This window comes from Nothoprocta perdicaria, unplaced genomic scaffold (assembly GCF_003342845.1).
Source record: "Nothoprocta perdicaria isolate Ctin4 unplaced genomic scaffold, notPer1 scaffold_41, whole genome shotgun sequence".
NCBI lineage: Eukaryota > Metazoa > Chordata > Aves > Tinamiformes > Tinamidae > Nothoprocta > Nothoprocta perdicaria.
The window spans coordinates 2,425,213-2,442,120 of NW_020455655.1; the positions used below are offsets into that span (position 1 = coordinate 2,425,213).

Sequence of the window (16,908 nt, forward strand, 5' to 3'; positions counted from 1 at the left end):
TAGATGCTCCAAAAATTATCACAGTTTGAGTCATATCCATTGTGGACTATTTCAAGTAATTTATTTACTATATATCTAAGAGCCCTTTGACATCCCAATCAGTAGTAAAATGGAATAATCATTGCTTTCTTCTTGGATGGGTTGGTCTTCACACCATTATGGAGAGGCCTGAGAGGAAATCAGAGTAGTATCTTTTAAATCTGTCTGCAAATAGCAATTCACACAAATATACACATATATTAAAAATAATTTTAAAATATTTTCTATAGTTTTAGAATTGGAAAACTCTCAAAGCATGTTGAACACAAATATATTTTCATTTTGGCTGCAGAGTATATTTTCATTAATAAACCAATACCACATAACATGTTGATACCAATAAATAAGCACAAAATTAATTCTGTCAAGTAGAGTGTTGATCTAGCCAGTTATCAGCGTTATTAATTAGCACCTAGTAGCACCTAAGAGAACCTCTGCTCAGTTAGAGCAGAGAAATCCATTAGATTTGTGTTAGAAAGGCCATCCTTGCAATATCCTTATTTGGAAAAGAAAAATGAAAAGAAACTGAAGCAAGTTTATTTTTGGTTTGTCCCTCCAAGCAGAAGTTATGAAATCCCTTTCTTCGCATCAAACTGTACAGAGCAGGATTTCATAGTTAATGTCACAGCTGGAATAATATGCTTCTTCACTAGTCAGAATTTTTTAAGCATTGGAAAGGTGATGCCCTTATTAAAATATTTCCAATAGGAGTGTCGTTGGGCGGCTTAACACCTACATAACATATAGGTTCAAGAGATTCAGCCCTGTAACTCGATCTTACTCCACACTCACTTCAGATCGTAAGAAGCCTATCTCTGGCAAGCGTTCATGCACAACACCTAACTTTCCTCATTTGATAACCTCCCAGGGAAGCAGCAGTCTGACACTATTTATCACTCTTTTTTATAGATGCCATTAAGGACACCTAAAAATGCCATCATGGGCACTGCAGCAGGTAATCTGTCTGTCTGCAGCCCACAAGCAGCTATTCACAGGATCCCATTCTCATTATGCAGGTAGTTTCAATGCTTTTCAGAGGATTACAGTAATAGACCTTGAAGTCTGATTCACTGAATATGTCTTCTTAATGTTTTATCTTCAAAGGCTTTCACAGGAACCAGTTTCTGAACTATTTAAAATTCCCTTACTTAGTTAAAAAGTAGTATTACTGCTACCACGGATTTGTTAGAGAGATAATGACAGATCTGTTTTGAGCTTCAAATAGCAGGYACTTAGGCTGGGAGCTTGTTCATTGTGCTTTCATAATGAGATACCAAAATTTCACTCATGTTACAACTCTGTACAACAAGGATCTAATTAGAAAACTCCCTAGCAAATGACAAAGACTGGATTTTTTTTTTTCTGATTGAGACATAATGTTTAAATTCATTCAGGTAAATCAGAAATACAGAAGAGAAGGATAATCTAATAGATTAATGTAACCTGAACATTTTTATTCCCAAATAACTTGTATCAAATTCTCCTTTTTCTTATCTCCATATAAAAAGTATATTCAGTTTTTCTTAAACAACAACAAAAAAGAGCATCTCTTAATCTCCCACATTGTCATTACTCTCTACTAAGCTGTAAACTTCTTCCTACTGCACGTTATCCACTTTAGAGGACACATCCCAGTATTTCTTTAGTTTATCCAATCACATGATTTTGGTCTTTGTACCCCTCAGATTTCACATTCAAGCTGAGMCTTTCCATTAATGGTTCCAGAAGGACAGATTTTGGGAGGAAGTTAATSGTGATATCTTTGTTCTACCAGGGAAAACCCAACTTTGAAAAGCTCTTTCTGTTTGAATATTTTGACTTCACATGAACCCTAGGTTCTTTAGTCAGGCTGTTTTGTGCATTTAGACGTCAACTTTTGCTATTTCTTCTCGCGATAGGAGTCCAGCTTCACACATCCGCTAATTAAGTACAATTGAGAATGGAGTATTACTGTACAGCAATACTGCTGTTCCTTAGCAACCTCGARGATATGCTGGAGGATGTGAAAGAGACCCAAATAACATTACTTTCAGATTGAGAATTTCCACCCAGATTCAATTGCTAGTGTGAGAGMCATTTTATTTCCAATTTCTATTTGCCTACCTCAGTGCGGTATCTCTTACAGGCTCTAACACCATGGTTTTCATAGGCCAGTAAGCCAATTGAGCATTTCATTTCCACAGAACTGATAATATCTACTTTCTACTTCTGACTCAAAAAAAAATGTAAAATTTAGTTAGAAAAATATTTTCCTGCTTCCTTTGCAGATAATCACTTAGGACTAGCACTAACTCCTCACTTTATGGAAGCCTAACCAAAGTAAGTTATACATAATAAATTTTATTAATAGCRTATTTCTTTCTTTATCTTGGTATGGATTTGAAAAAAAAGGCTCAAAGAAGCTCATTTGGTAATTTTGTCTTTCCCCATAAGGCTAAGTATTTTGAGCACTTAAATTGCTTTACCTTATCCTGGGGATACATATGTCATATATTAACTAGTTTTAAATTGCAAAGCAAAAAATATTGTCACTTATTTTCAAAAATATTAATAGAATTTTTGACAGTTTAATAGGTGAAATGCCAATAAAGAAAATCCTTTAAAGCATAATGAATCTCTCTGTGCTACCATGCTATGTAGTGCTATGTAGTCCGAGTCTGTACAATTGCCRCTTGCATATGACACACTGCTCCATATTAGTATGAACCCTGTAGCTGGGTTTTTAGGCTGTGCATATTCTGACACACAGATTATGCAGCCATAGGAGCTTTGCAAAGTCTCACTGCTATTCTTACAGGTGCTGCTCAAGTCATGAAAGACCCTCAAAGATAACCTGGGCATTACAACTCCCACCAGGATGAACACTCCCATTTCTCCAGCCCTACAGCATGGCAATGCTGTAGCCAGTCATGAGAAATGCATCTCACATGGCACAAGAGCAGCACAGCACCAGGRTTCAACACGGTAACATACCAGCTATTTGGCTTCCTTTCTAGGAGAATGTCTGAGCTAAAGGGCACTGCTRCTGTCTCTGCTCTGTGACCTACAGCACAAGTGCTTCTTGTCTGCAAATCAGTGGCTGTGCTGACCAGCTGCACCTGGTACTTGTTGAAAGCCAAGAGGCCACAGTGGTGGCCGCTGCATGTGTGTGGATGGGTTACTTGCAGGAGGAGAATGGAAGGAAAGTAGTCATGGGTGGTTTTGGCTAGAGTGCACCACTTCAAAGGTAAGTGTGTGGCTTTTTGCTGTTGCTGCTACATCTTCTAACCTGGGAAGTTTTGGGGCTGTTATTTGTTGGAGGCCAGGATTAAGTTTGGTGCAAGTGGCATAATGTATTTTGCTCTGTTCTTGCATTTGTCTGCAGACTTGCAGTTGGCATTTGTTAGAGCCACATTCTAGGCTGTAAGGACACTTGGTCTTAGTGCCTGCTCCGCGTAGTACAAAATAATACATACAGTGAGGCATGTAAGGAAAACTTCTGCAAGAAGCAGTGACATTTTCATGGTGCTACAGGAAAGAGTGTTCTAGGTAACTGCGTTTTTTTAAGTAAGTCCTTTGCTATAGCTGTGGCTCAAAGAAGAAAAAATAAAAGATACGGCTAGAAGCAAGGTTTCTCTGCATGGTTGCTATAGTCTTATTTCCTTATCACATAAAGCTGAGAATGGATTCARCTGATTATGTAAGCTGTTGGTTTTGTTTAAAGAAGCACATTTAAAGATGTAATAATCTAGCACTATAATTCTTCAGTTATGAACAGTGCTCAGGACTTGGAGTTCACCTCTTCAGGTACTGAGCTCAGTAACATACCTACCAAGTCTTTGTGTTCCTCTCCTGCGAGCAAAAGGGTCTTCATTTTTACCTCCTTACTTTTTCCCCAGGGTGAGGTTAAAACATTATGAAGAAAGAATAAAGCTACTTATAACTCAGAAGTTTTAACATTTCTTTCTATGTTGAAGACTGAATTCCTAAGATAGATGGCCTGTTTAGTCTATCTTGGGTCACTTTAGGAGCAGTTTTATTTCTGTAAGATTTTTCCTGTGATATATATCTTTGCAATGATAAAATGAAGACCAGAGAAGGGAAAAGAGGCCTCTGGATCTATTTTGGGGATTAGAATAATCAACTGGCTTTCTTTAACATTTTTCCCACCTGTGTCTTTACAGGCCCTCATTACTGAGCTGTGTATGCTTACATTTTGGAAATAAAGAGTCTGTATGAATAGCTGAATTGCAGGTGACTCCAGGGATAACAAAAAGTAAGGGAGGGTCAACAGGGGTTGCTTAGGTAGGGGTAGGATCAGTAGATTATCAATATAGGTATGAACTAAAGTAACGAAACTTTAAGTAACTAAAGTAATGGAACTCCTGTCTCATAGACCTCATCTCATTTTTAAACACTGGCGGTTAGAACTGCTTTCACTAAAACCTGTCCATATCTGCTGGCAAGGAAGGCCATGTAGGGATAAGTCTGGTACAGAAAAATGGTTGTTTACGCTACTGGACTTGTGTTCAGTATCACAGAAGTGCAGTGCTGAGAGAGAACTTCCAAGCGATCATCTAATCTGTTCCTTGCTCTGAGATAAGACCAAGAGACTGAAAGATATTTGTCTAACCTGTTCTTAATACTTCCACTGCAAACGAAGTTGCAACATCCTCRTGTAGCTTAATGCTTTATAGTTGAGACCTTTCTTAACATTGCACTGAAGTCTCCCTGACTGCAGATAGGCTGATAGCTTCTTGTTCTGTCTCCGACTGATCCTTATTTTCCATAACTAACTTCAACAAAATTCCACTATTTATGTGGGAGAGGCGGCAGGGGGGGAAACTATTCCCTGGTCATCTCTACATTAAATAAATGGATCTTGACAAGTGAGAGAAGGAGTAGACTCTAATCAACAGCAGCTGTTCATTAGCAAGTTTTCAACCTGTGTTTCTTCAAGTTACTCTTACGGTCCTATTAATGAAAGGCAATAGCCCAAAGGGATGAAGGTTGGAGTTGGGTGCATCTCATAGCATGTTTCACTAGTTTTCTAGGATCCCTAGAACTAGAGCTGTAASTTTAGGTTACAGATCTAACTGCCTTAAAACAGGACTTACTATTCCTTCTGCTAAGGAGTCAACTCTGATTTAGTAAGAGAGGGCAGATTGCTTGAACACAGCCTTTTTTTAAGTGCAGAAATCAGCTCTTGACTCTGAGACAGGATCAGAAATCTATTTTCTGCTTTGAGCTTGAGTGAGCTTGGCAGGAAACAGCACCTTCGCACCATGCCCCAAAGCTGATGGTGTAGGTAGGTTTAGGTTATGYGTGTAAAGCCCACACTGATTTATGATTCCAAAGAAAATAGACTGAACGTGGGTCTTGTGGTATAAACACTGCAGTCATGGGAGAAATTCTGCATCCCATTACTGTTGATCTGAATCTCCTCTTCTGTGTTTGATCCCACTAAATGCCTATTTTAAGAGGTATATTAGAAAATACGCCAGCAGTCATGAGGATGTTCATTCTGGTAGGCCTTTCTGTGCTGGTGAATTCTTTGGGTGAAAGGCTTGTTTTCTTTATTTCAGTAGGAGTCCTGTGTATTAAAAAAGCACAACCAATAGTTTCAAATGGTGGGTTCTATTTTTATTTCAAACATGCTTTCACAGAGCAAGGAGCCAGGCAGTCTGAATCGGAAGCAAATAGAAAGATGAGAAAATGTTGCYGTTCTCTTTAACTGAATTTTTTAAAATGCAGGCATTTTCTACTTCTAATTGCCATAGTCCTTTATTGTCTTACTACATGTAGTAGCATTGCTTATTTAAAACAAACACCTTGGTCACTCCTTTTAATAAGACGAAAGAGGTCAAGTGTGGCTTAAACTGCAGCTTGTTCTGAAAGAATACTAATGCAATATTGAACCATATGTATCTTTGGTATCTAAATCACAATAACTGTGGAGGTGTAACTTTTTTCTCTGAGATGGAAGTCCTTTCAGAATATACCAATCAAAGTATGTGTAGTCACTGTGTGCTGTATTGATATTTATTAGCTCTCAGTAAAACATTTTGGGGCYCTTACTGCATGACTACACCATGAAAGATGTTCCTGACCTAAAAATAGTCAAGGTAGACAGACAGACCAGAGATGGGTGGAGAAATAGATGCCGCGGTGAAATACTTGCCTTAAGGCTGTGATTAAGACCCTGCTGTCAGTTCAGTAGTTTAGCTATTAGGCTGTGCAACCTCCCATGTGATATCCTTACAAAAAGAAATTAGATGGCTGTCTTTGTAATACATGTCCTATATGTCTGTCCTTAAATTTAAAATCTTGTTGACTTTGAAAGTCAGGAACGCATTTCTTAACAGAGAACTGAGGYGGCAAAGTTTATCCTCAGAAGATATAGAGGTGACAGTTACCTCTATTGGTGCTTTAAATTGGTGGGTTAACCTCTCAAGGGGTGCAGTACCATCTGYCCTTGCTGTAACTTAGTTAGATTTCCAGATCTATTAAATATTTAAAGTTTCCTTACAGACCTGACCTTCTGGTAGGTGTGCATGTCCCATCCATGGTAACATGGAGTGATCATTACTGAACCAATGTAATGATTCCCATTCTGTTAACACTGGTCTCTTTGCTAAGTGAACTTCTCATGTTGTTATATGTATAGGGTTTTTTAATAAGAAATTGCTTTTATTTATACTTGCTGTAGATAATGATGCCAAAAAACCTGAAGCCAGCAACTTGGAAGTATTAAGTTTATTTTTCTATATATAGAACTTCCCTAGCTGAGGAAGATGACTTTTGTCTACTTAAAAATAGCTGAGCTATATTCAATCACATGCTGTTTGTATAAAAATGTTTTCAGCTTTAAATATTTCAGAGTAAGGCAAGCTTCTAACCCAGCAAATTCACATAGATAGCTGTAAAACCTTCAATAACAAAATAGCAGGGTTTTATGATGTCATCTCTATCTTTATCACAGACCTTGATAAAGAACCACATTGCTTGAAAAGCCAAGTATTTAAGGTTTTCGTCCTTAATCTCTTTAGCAACCATATGGTCTGTAGAGCAGACAGAATTTGTATTTTTACCACTGGTGAAGTGACTGCATGTTGGCATGAGATGTCCCTAAGTTATCATGTCCATTAAGAAGAACCACTTCTTGAACCTCTGTAAAAGTGAGCAAAGAAATAAAGCATTCCACAATTAGTAGGTTTTTATAATAGCATACATACTATATGAATTATTTCAAAYGTGGTTATGGGAAAGAAGAGCTTCGTAGAAAAGCTGTTTTTTTAAGTTTTCTTCCTGCACGTCACTCAGTCTTGATGCCGTGTGGTTGCTGCTAAGGCAGGATTGTTTAGGAAAAGTCTAAAAGGTAAATGCATGGAGCTCTTGGCAGAGTTAGGACAACTGCTACCTGTCTGCTGCACGAGTACCTGTCTGGGCAAGAGAATGGGATTCCTCCTTGATGGAAACAAGGTGTCACCGTGGCTGCTGGCCCAGCAAGGGGCAGATCTGGCTCTGACGGAATTTGGTGCAGCTTGGCCAGGCTGCTCAAAAACGCAAAAGGRGATGTGGAAGCCCTGTACTTTGGTCGTGTGGGCCTGTACCTGCCTGCCAGCGCCCCTGGTTCCTTTCCCTAATGCCTCCCTGGTGTCTGCTGTGTCTAGGCCTCTTAATGGCTCTGCGGAAGAGTATTCAGAGAGGCATTTTTCTAAGTGAAGTGTTTAATTTCCAGAAAGAGGCTCTTACTGACTCTTCACAGCTGTGGCAGTGACACGGCACAGGCTCCTGCTCGCTTTCCAGAGGCAACCTGTGTGAATCCTCTTTAAAATATCTTTGCGCTAAAAACAATAAAATTTTGGAGAATAAATACTGATAAATTTAAATGAGAAAATAATCTGCATACCATACTTAATCTGCCAAAGGGAAAGGCAAATGTCTGTTTCCTTAATCCCTTGTAATTAAGCTGTGCCCCTAGAAAGCAATGTCCTCTGACCTTGTTTGATCAGTGGCTGCTGGGTTTGGATTGAAAATACAATTCCCCTCTCGACCTGCTACTTGAGATTTGATTTTATGGGGTTGAGATTATATTGTTTCTCAAGATAGATGATTGCTCAGGAACGCACTTTGAAAGTAACAGAGAAATTATCTGTAGAAACATGATTCTCTTGTCATTTTCTGGCAAATACTGCACCTACCTCTCTCTAACTTCAGTATTTGTTCAAGAAATTATTTTCTCTTTCCTAGACATGCCTAATAATCAGGATGACAACCATCTCATTTGCAAGCCCACCATGTGTTGGCTGCAGGAGACAGGCTACTTTCTCTAGAGAGGCAAATCTGCTTCTAATGCTTCTAGCTACAAAGCAACAGAGTGCTTTACTCCCATCAATTTTCCCTTTTCTTGAAATACAACTTAACAATAGTATCTCTTGTCATAGTGGCAGAAGCCCTAAAAGCAAAATATTTGGGCAGAAACGAGTTAAAGTGGAATTGGACCAAGACTGAAAGAATTTTGCAAAAGAATAATGTATTACCTCAGTCAAGGCACAGAGGAAATGAAAAGCTTCATTCTGTACTAAAAGGATGTGGGTATTTGCAAAGGAAATAGCAATATTATTGGAGCAAAAGGAGAGGATGGGCTTTATGGTAACATTAAATCTAAGGAGCAGAAAGGGGGCAAAAACAAGACAAATATTCTTGACTTGATCAATTGGGACAACAGGCTTTGGACATCAGAAAGAAAGCTAAGTGAAAAAGGCTCTAGAAATCGGGGTTAAAGGTATGARCAAAATTCTGGTGGCTACAGTCCTCTGAGGAACCTCTCTGGCAACATATGGTAGTTGGAGGTGTGCTTAGCCCACAGGCATCTGATTTAATACACACTTTAATGCTTGAAGCATGGAATTATGATGAGTATTGGTATTCATTTCGTCTTAAGGAGATGACTTGTGCTTTCCACCAGTTCTGTATGATTTCTGTAAAGAAAGTGTGTTGTGCGGAAATGTCAGTTGCGATCATATTTTGGATTAACCTACAGGCTTCCCTTTAGGAAGGGGCAGACGGTGAAATCTCAGTTGTACCTTCCCTGAGTATACCAAGTACTTTGTCCTTTCTTCTAATGTTGGGTGGTATGTGATACTGTTAAAAGCTGTTAAAACTAATCTGCAATTACTCCAAAATAAAACAAATACTGATAAGACAAAAAGCAAGCCAGAACTTCTAGCTAAATTCAAGCTAGATTTGTACAGCAGAAGCTGGATTCTGACAGGAACAAGTCTCTTCAATGAAGGAAAAATCTTTTATATAGAGAGTCTGGTTCATTTAAAGGGGACAAACTTGTCCAAATTGGTAAAAATGTGGCATATTAGCATTCTGCAAAATCCATACAGCTGTTCTTTAAACATTTAGGCTTGTAAATTTTATCCCTTTCCTAAATCTATGATTCAAGTCAACATATTCCAACGCTGATTCCTTGTGGCTTTTAAATAATTCCAGTAGCTGTACATTTTAACTGTATTACTTTTGTATCTACTATTAAACATTTCTAATAACAGTGGAGATCACTAAAGAAACAATGATGTGTCAAGATAGTGCTAAGCATCTGAATAGTGACGAACCAAATATAACCTGCTTTGAAGTGAACATAAAGGTCACTTTTGATACCTTTAACCTTCTGCTTTCCTCTAACTTCTGAGGAAACTGGACACACAAATACACAAAGTTTAAAATTAAACGCAAGCAAACAAAAAGCACTCTGACATTTTCCGGGCCTCTAACTATAGGATACAAAGTGTTTGCTGGTGAAATCTCTCCCAGGGAAAGATGGTTATCCTTTTTAAAAGGAATGGTGGTGGAATGATATGACCTTCCATTTGTTTGATATGAATCTGCTGGTGACTAGGCCATGTAAACTGTTCACTGTAGGGGTAAATGGGAAGCTATTTGGACAGCAAACAGCAACACAATAGGAGTATTCCTTTAAAAAAAAAAAATGAAAATTAGTCCTTCCTGTAATATGAATTATTTAGATAAACAAAGTTATTGCCAGAAATGAAGTGTTTGGTGATAGAGAGGCATTCTGTGAGTACTGTTTGTTTTTAAGACGATTACCTCTTATATTAAACTAGAACCATACAAACACCAAAGGGAATGTCTTTCTTCATCATGAAGTGTTTATTTCATAGCTAGAAATAATCATCCTGTTCTGTCTCTTTTCTGTTGTTACGCTGACAGATGTTAGCCAAAAACCTATTATTTGTAGCAAGAGACCAGCTGTCTGTAGGAAAGCCATCCAAAACCAACAGATAAAATATGACTTAGAACCTCCACCAAGGAGGGATTAGCGATTGTTGGCAAGGACAGAAGTTACTTTTGCTTTCTTCCTGTATTCTTTTTCCTTGAAGAGGGTTGCCTTAAATAGCAGAGGGCCAACTGTCTACCGGTCAGTCCTTCAGCTCAGTTTGCCTCCTTGAGGAGGAGGCGGCCTCCAAACTGGGGCCTTGGCCAACGCAGCTACTCTGAAAGAGATTCCCAAGCAAGGACGACCTGGAGCTCCAGAGCGCAACAGAAGTCCCTGAGGGTCACTGCTCTCTGCAGCCGGCTCTGGCCACAAGGCCTTTATCTGTAAATGAAGTGGGGCCGATGCTGCGGTATGTGCACAGCCATCCAGATGCAAGCTAAGCTTTCCCACACTCCGAATGTTCTTTAATTCATACTGGCCACTTATCYTCTATCCTGTGCCAGGACATTTTGTGGGAGGTTATCTGGCACAGGCTGAAACAGTGCCAGGAAGCGTATTAACAGAAAAATGGCTTGGAGGATTGTGTGCCACTACTTGGGATCACAGCCAGGCCCTGCTTGGTTTACTAGAAAAGATGTAGCTAGTGAGAGCTCTTGAGAAATTAGAGCACACTTCTACTTTCCTGGGATCCTGAAGGACCTGTCCCTACCTCTCTGCCCTGGCTGACGCTGGGGGTGAAAGGTAGATGCAAAGGCCCCTTGGGCAGGCTAGGCTTAGGGACCTCTCTCATCTCGCTAACACATCCAGGAATGTATCTAGCCAACAATTTCCATACCTCACAAAGTCCTTTTCAGCAGAGCAAGAGTTGTGGTTCTCACTGTAACAGCAGCAGGACTGGCTACGGATTCAAAGATCTTCTCGCAGTAGCTTTTAATGAGTATTGGCATAGAAAGCAGTATTCCCATTCTTCTGTTGCCTGGGTCCCTCATTGCCATCCTGTGCCATCCTCTCTCTTATTCTGGTACAAACCTTGATGTGTTTGCATGGTGACCAGCTTGAGGAAGCTAATCTAAAGCTAAAGACTGGGAGGGCGGGAGAGGAAGCCCTCCCTGGGAGTGGGGTTTATAGCTTTGTTCTTCCATCTCTCTTTGTTCTACCAAAATGCGTGACCTACTTTTCCTTCCCTGACTTCTCTCCCCTTAGTCCAAGTGCAATGAAAGGATATAAGGTGCATCTCCTCCATCAGGAAGTGAGAGGTTTTGAGGCGGCAGGCGGGCTGCCCTGTGCAGGTCATGCTCTGTTGCCAAAATAGCACATCAAAGGYGCTCGTCCCAGAGCAGTCCTTTGGCAAAGCAGACCGGAATAGTCACTGATCACTGGGCGACAGGCTTCACAGTCTTGTCTATGAGCTTTACCTGGCATATAAAACACCTGTGCCAAGGTTTGTCCCTATCTAAAATTAAAAACTTAAGATAAATTTAAAATTATATTTTTTTAAAAGAGAGGAAGAATAAATCCCCAAAACTCGCACAGGGTACATGCTTGCTTTCTGCTTTCATACCATCAGCACCACTGAGGAAAGTTCAATTTGGGGCTATGCAGAGCTCCTCCTGACTACTATGCAAGAAAGTGTAAACTCAAGATCTCATTGCCTGAGCAACAGGCTGTCTCTGGCCTGGCAAAGCTGGGGCTGCCTTCTGTCCTCTAGTGACGCCCAGGCTGGCACTAGCACGCTCTGTGCTGACACAGGAGTTCTGGTTAAGCATCTCGGTGCATAAATACTTCCGAGAGAACTTCCTTGTGAGACCTGAGTCTGCTGTCCCTAAATGAGGCAGTTTTTACTTCATCCATGACAACCATCTTCATATGCCATCTTCTSCAAAATAGGAAGAAACTTTTCGGGATCGTTCTGTTTATACCTGGTATGTGCAAGAGCGTTGTGTTGCCTACTGAAGCTACTGAAAAGGGTATTCTCTTACATACAATCTGTGTTGCTGCTTAACAGGCTGCTCCACAGATGTTGCAATTGCACAGGCAGGTGAGCTTGGGCCGTTCTTAGTTCCACTCAATTTTAAAACACAACCCACCTCCCCCCTGGTTCACATATTGAAATATCCTCTCTTTTCAGCTTGCCATAAATAATCCCACTTCTGTCACCACCATCACAGCATGACTGGGTTTTTAGCCAAGAAAGGCTCCCCCACACACACTTCTCCCTCTCCCCGAGCAAGGTTTCATGTGCTGAAGTGGCCTGTGTGTGAATCRGCAGCCAGGTGTTTTCTGGAGGAAATGGTCGGGAGATCTGAGAATTCAGTCAACCAGTTTTGCCTGCCCCAGCTGCTGCTCTAAYGGGCAGTCACTGCCTGTTTATCCTAAGGGGTCTCTTGCCCACTCCGAGTTGGCAGAGAAATTCAGGCATATGCCTGGCTCAGCATGCAGTTTGAGCCCAAAAGCACTATTAAAAATCTAACCTGTTTTACTTTTCCTCTGTTTTCCAGAAAAAGGGAAGAGCTTATCAAATAAAGGGGCTTGAAGCACTTCACTGTAGAAGCTTCCAGTAGGGTCTGCACATTCCACTCAAAATAGCAGGGCTTTTTCCTCTGAGTTTCCCTTCTTCGAATATGCAGCTGTCTGTCCCTCCTACCTGCTTCTCCAAGTCCCATTACTGCATTGCTGACTCGAATGTTTTTATACAAAAGCAAAACAAGGCTTTGTTAAATCAAAACCCTACCCTGTCAGGCATGCAAGTATCCCCTGGGGCAAAGCATGTTTTTTTTTTTTTTTTTTTTTTTTTATGAAATAATGTGATTAAATGACCAACAGGATAATGGAAAAAAAAAAAAAGAATTATAAAGCACCTACTTGCCTTTTAATGCCATGTGGTATATCACTTGTGCCTCAATTTTATACAGTACTAAATACTTTTTAATATATTTTTTCCTAATAAATCTTACAGGCACAAAAATATATTAGCTCTGTAATAGCATTTAACTCAGTTAAACTATAATAAAATACATAAAGGCTCAAAAGACTAATATCCTTTGTGCAGGCAGATCTTAGAGCTTTATAAATTTGCAAAAATTTGCTAAGCATCACAAATCAAATAAGTTTTCTAGAGCAGTCCAGTAACTTTATTTATGTCTGTATGGTCCATCTTAGAGCAGTAAGGAAAAAGCTTAAATAATAAATCTTAAATTTGTTAATGCTTTTTACTAAGTATGTATTTATTCTACATGGTAGAGTTTAGATAACTTACCAAAATAATTTAATACTGTATGCATTAATCTTTCAGCTGTAGAAATCACAGGCCAATATCTTGGCCCAGCTGAAGACAAATAGCGAGACTCCCACTGACTTTATAGATGCAAATCTGGTGATGAGTATATCAATTTTGATTTCTCTGGTATCTTGTAAAATTGTGGACTCYGTGGTGTTGATGTCAATAAAACTCTGTTGCCAGTTCAGAATTTTACTTAGGCAATCTGCAGCAGTGAAGGTCTGCCTTTCCTGCGCAAAATCCCCAAACCCACTGCTAATTCAGTGCTGCTGGGGATGACCTGGATTTTTATGATGTGCTAGGCAGCAAGGTGGCAGAGGATCGCAGTATGTGGAAGAACTGAAGAAAAGTTTCTTGTTCTTTTTTCTTTCTTTCTACCTCTCAATAGGTGGACATTAAATAATGAGAACAGTGTTCTATTTTAAGCATTACTTGTTCAATTTCCAAAAGTATATCCCCAGGAAGATCACACTTAACAAAGAAATATGATTGATAGTGTATGCAGTAAAACTCAAGAAACTTCACTGACAGTAGTAGTAATAAGCATATATATTTTCCCCTCTTTTGCATTACAAAATAATACATTTTCAAAGCTAATGCTTTGTGTCATCATTTGTTTGATTATTCTTTGCTTTGCACTCAAGCTGTCTGATGGATGGGAGAGGAGATTGGTGGAAGCCAAGGCTGGGGAATTGGTTATGAATGTCTGTTGTTGTGGGGTTATTTTGTTTGCTTTGTTTTGTACAGCCATCCCCTTATGCTACTATCACATGCAAGGAACTTCTTGTTTGCTGAAAAAAAAAAAATAGGAAGCTGCTATCATGACAATACATTGAGAATAAACATAGGAAAAAAGTACTTCTGCTCCCCTGGGGACTCAGCTATAAGTGGGCTATTAAAGGGAATGCAGCTGCTGGGATCTAGGAATGACTCCAGCTGGCTCTTGGAAGCTATGCGTGCTCAGCAGGTGGAGGGGGACACAGCCTGTCCACACCTGCTCGGAAAGTCTTGGGAATGGCAGGGCTGATGCTCCTCCTGGAGACAGCAAGAGGCTGAATCAGTATTGCAGGAGGAATATAAACCCTGAAATGAGAGTGCTGTATTGCAGCTGTGTTACATTAGCGCTATGAAGCCCTAGTGATAAATTAAGCTGTATTATGCTGGGTTTGAACAATTGGACAACTGAAAAGTGGGGAGTGACCGCCAGCAGCTCTTGTTCAGATAAGCTGAAGTCACTGCTCTGCCAGGAGCTGCTAAGACTGGTAATGATAAAAGGAAGTTCAGTGTTCAGGTGGATGTCATTTTGCAGTGTGCAATTCTAGCTATTCTAAATGCAATAGCTAAAATTGGAGCATTTCTAGGACTTCACCCCAAATTTCCCCCCGGTCATACTGGAAACAGTTCACAGTTCATGCCCTCCAAAGTGAAGGCAGAAAGCCCCTGACCAGGGGTACCCGTGCAGTGTCAGGTGGACACTGAAACTCGCAYTGTAACCCCTCAAATGTGCTGCTACAGTGACTGACAGCATGACAACCAACACCCACGCACAGACAGATACTGCACTGTACATATGGCAGAGTATGGGGAAAAAAAGGCCAAATGAAATCTAGCAAAAATGTATTTTTTTCAGAAGTGGGTGCTGGGTACCAACAGCAAGTACTTCATTAGTCCAGAGAAAACTATTGCAGCTGGTTAAGAGAAAAATACTCGGTTTTCACTCTGTTTCTATTTTATTCCACTGCATAAGGCATCTGCTATGTATGCTCAAAATGCCAGATTATTTTTTTCTCTTAGATAGTAAAAAGAARGAAGAGGAAAAAAAGTGTAGAAGAGAATAATGAGTGCCAACTGTTGGCAGCTAGGAAGTAATGACACAAAGTACTACAGCAATCTCTGAGTTATCTTTTTAATTTATTTAAAAGAAAATCCTATTCACAAGAGCAGTAAGTTGTTGGCAGGAGCTATATTACATTGATTTCTCTGTAAGCCTAATTCTTTTTGTAACAACTTCAAGCATGTTTTGAATATTTGTACAAAAAAAAGTATAGGTGTTGATAGTTTTATTAATAAGCTCAGCCTACTGGTGCTTTATGAATATAAGCCTGTTGCTAGTCTTATTTAATGTCTAGATCTTGAGTAAGAAAATCTTTTATGAAAGTAAAAATGTAAGTAGTCTTTTATGCTATAAAATTCTGTTGTGCTGAGACTAGACCAGATGACACCCATCTTATGACTCCCTGCTGCGTCTCATCACTGAAGTATTAACAGTACAAGTCCTAACAGTTTTCACGGATATTTGTTATCTCTTTTTGTTGTAGTTAAAATGCTTATTACTTGGTTAGACATATATGTCTAATCTGGACAGATCATAGTAAAAACTTTTCACAAATATCACCTCTGCAATGTACTGCTTTGGGTTTTTTGTGAGGCGGTTTTAGAGATTATTTTGGCTGTGCTTGTTTGTGTCTCACTGGTAAAGAAAATACCTCTAGCTTGTACCATGAGAATGGGCCTGGGTTTCTTTCCACTCCTAGCTATGGTAATTGCCTGGCTTCTGCTGCATACCAGGCTTCTGTACAGGCATCCGAGCCTGCTTTCCTGATGGCAATGCAACATTGCCACTGAGTGAAGAGGAGTTAGAAACCTGGGCATGTGCCCAGGGAAGTGGGATAGCTCTGAGCCGACAGATGAGCTTTATGGACTGACGGTACTGAACCGGTAGAGTAATTCTACTTCTAGATGTGCTGGATTTTATACAAGTTTACTGTCCTCATTTACTGCTTATGCAGGGCACCCTTTGATTACAGCACRTGTCAGCAATGGTTGTTTTGCGTAGGGCACAAGAATGCGGAGATTTGGGAATGGTAAAAGATTTTTTTTCTCTCTCTCTCTTTTTTTTTTTCTTCAGTCTCATCTGAAAACTATGCAGGCTGCACCAAACAGGCAGCAGCAGTTCCATGTTTTTGGTGACAAGTCAGGACTTTTTGCAACAAAATCCTAGTGTCCCAAGTGCCTTGCATGCCTGGTGTGCGGGGAGAGCCTCCCCTTCCCCCACGGGCTAACCGCTGCGCTCCTGCAGAGGCAGCAGAAGGGACCACCTAGCCCCAAGGCTCTGCAGCCCCCGGCTACCAGGCACTGGGGCTCGTGCCAGCAACGCGTGTCGTGTCGCGCTCCAGGACAGGGCGGGCGGGCGGCTCCTGCACCCGCCGAGCGCCGGCCCGGGGCTCCGCGTGCACCGCCTGCCGCGCGGGCGGGGAGCGGAGCCTTCTCGTCCCCTGCGAGTCCACGTTGCCGCAGGGCGAGCGCGAGCCCCCGGCAGCAGCGCCTCGGTGGCGCCGCGGCCGTTGGCGGGGCTCGCGCCGGG

General features: G+C 40.6%; 2 protein-coding genes across 3 annotated transcripts in view; one reads left to right on the top strand and one right to left on the bottom strand.

Moving 5' to 3' along the window:
- Window positions 1–16,908, bottom strand: part of TNFAIP8L3 (TNF alpha induced protein 8 like 3) — a 37,043-nt gene that overhangs the window by 19,582 nt on the left and 553 nt on the right. The window lies entirely within an intron of this gene.
- GLDN (gliomedin) overlaps window positions 3,217–16,908 on the top strand; it is an 86,075-nt gene continuing 72,383 nt past the window's right edge. The window contains exon 1 of one of the 2 annotated variants that reach the window (XM_026045828.1): window positions 3,217–3,265. The gene's annotated coding sequence lies outside the window, so the exon portion shown is untranslated. The remainder of the gene's footprint in view (window positions 3,266–16,908) is intronic. The other variant, XM_026045829.1, reaches the window with a different exon arrangement.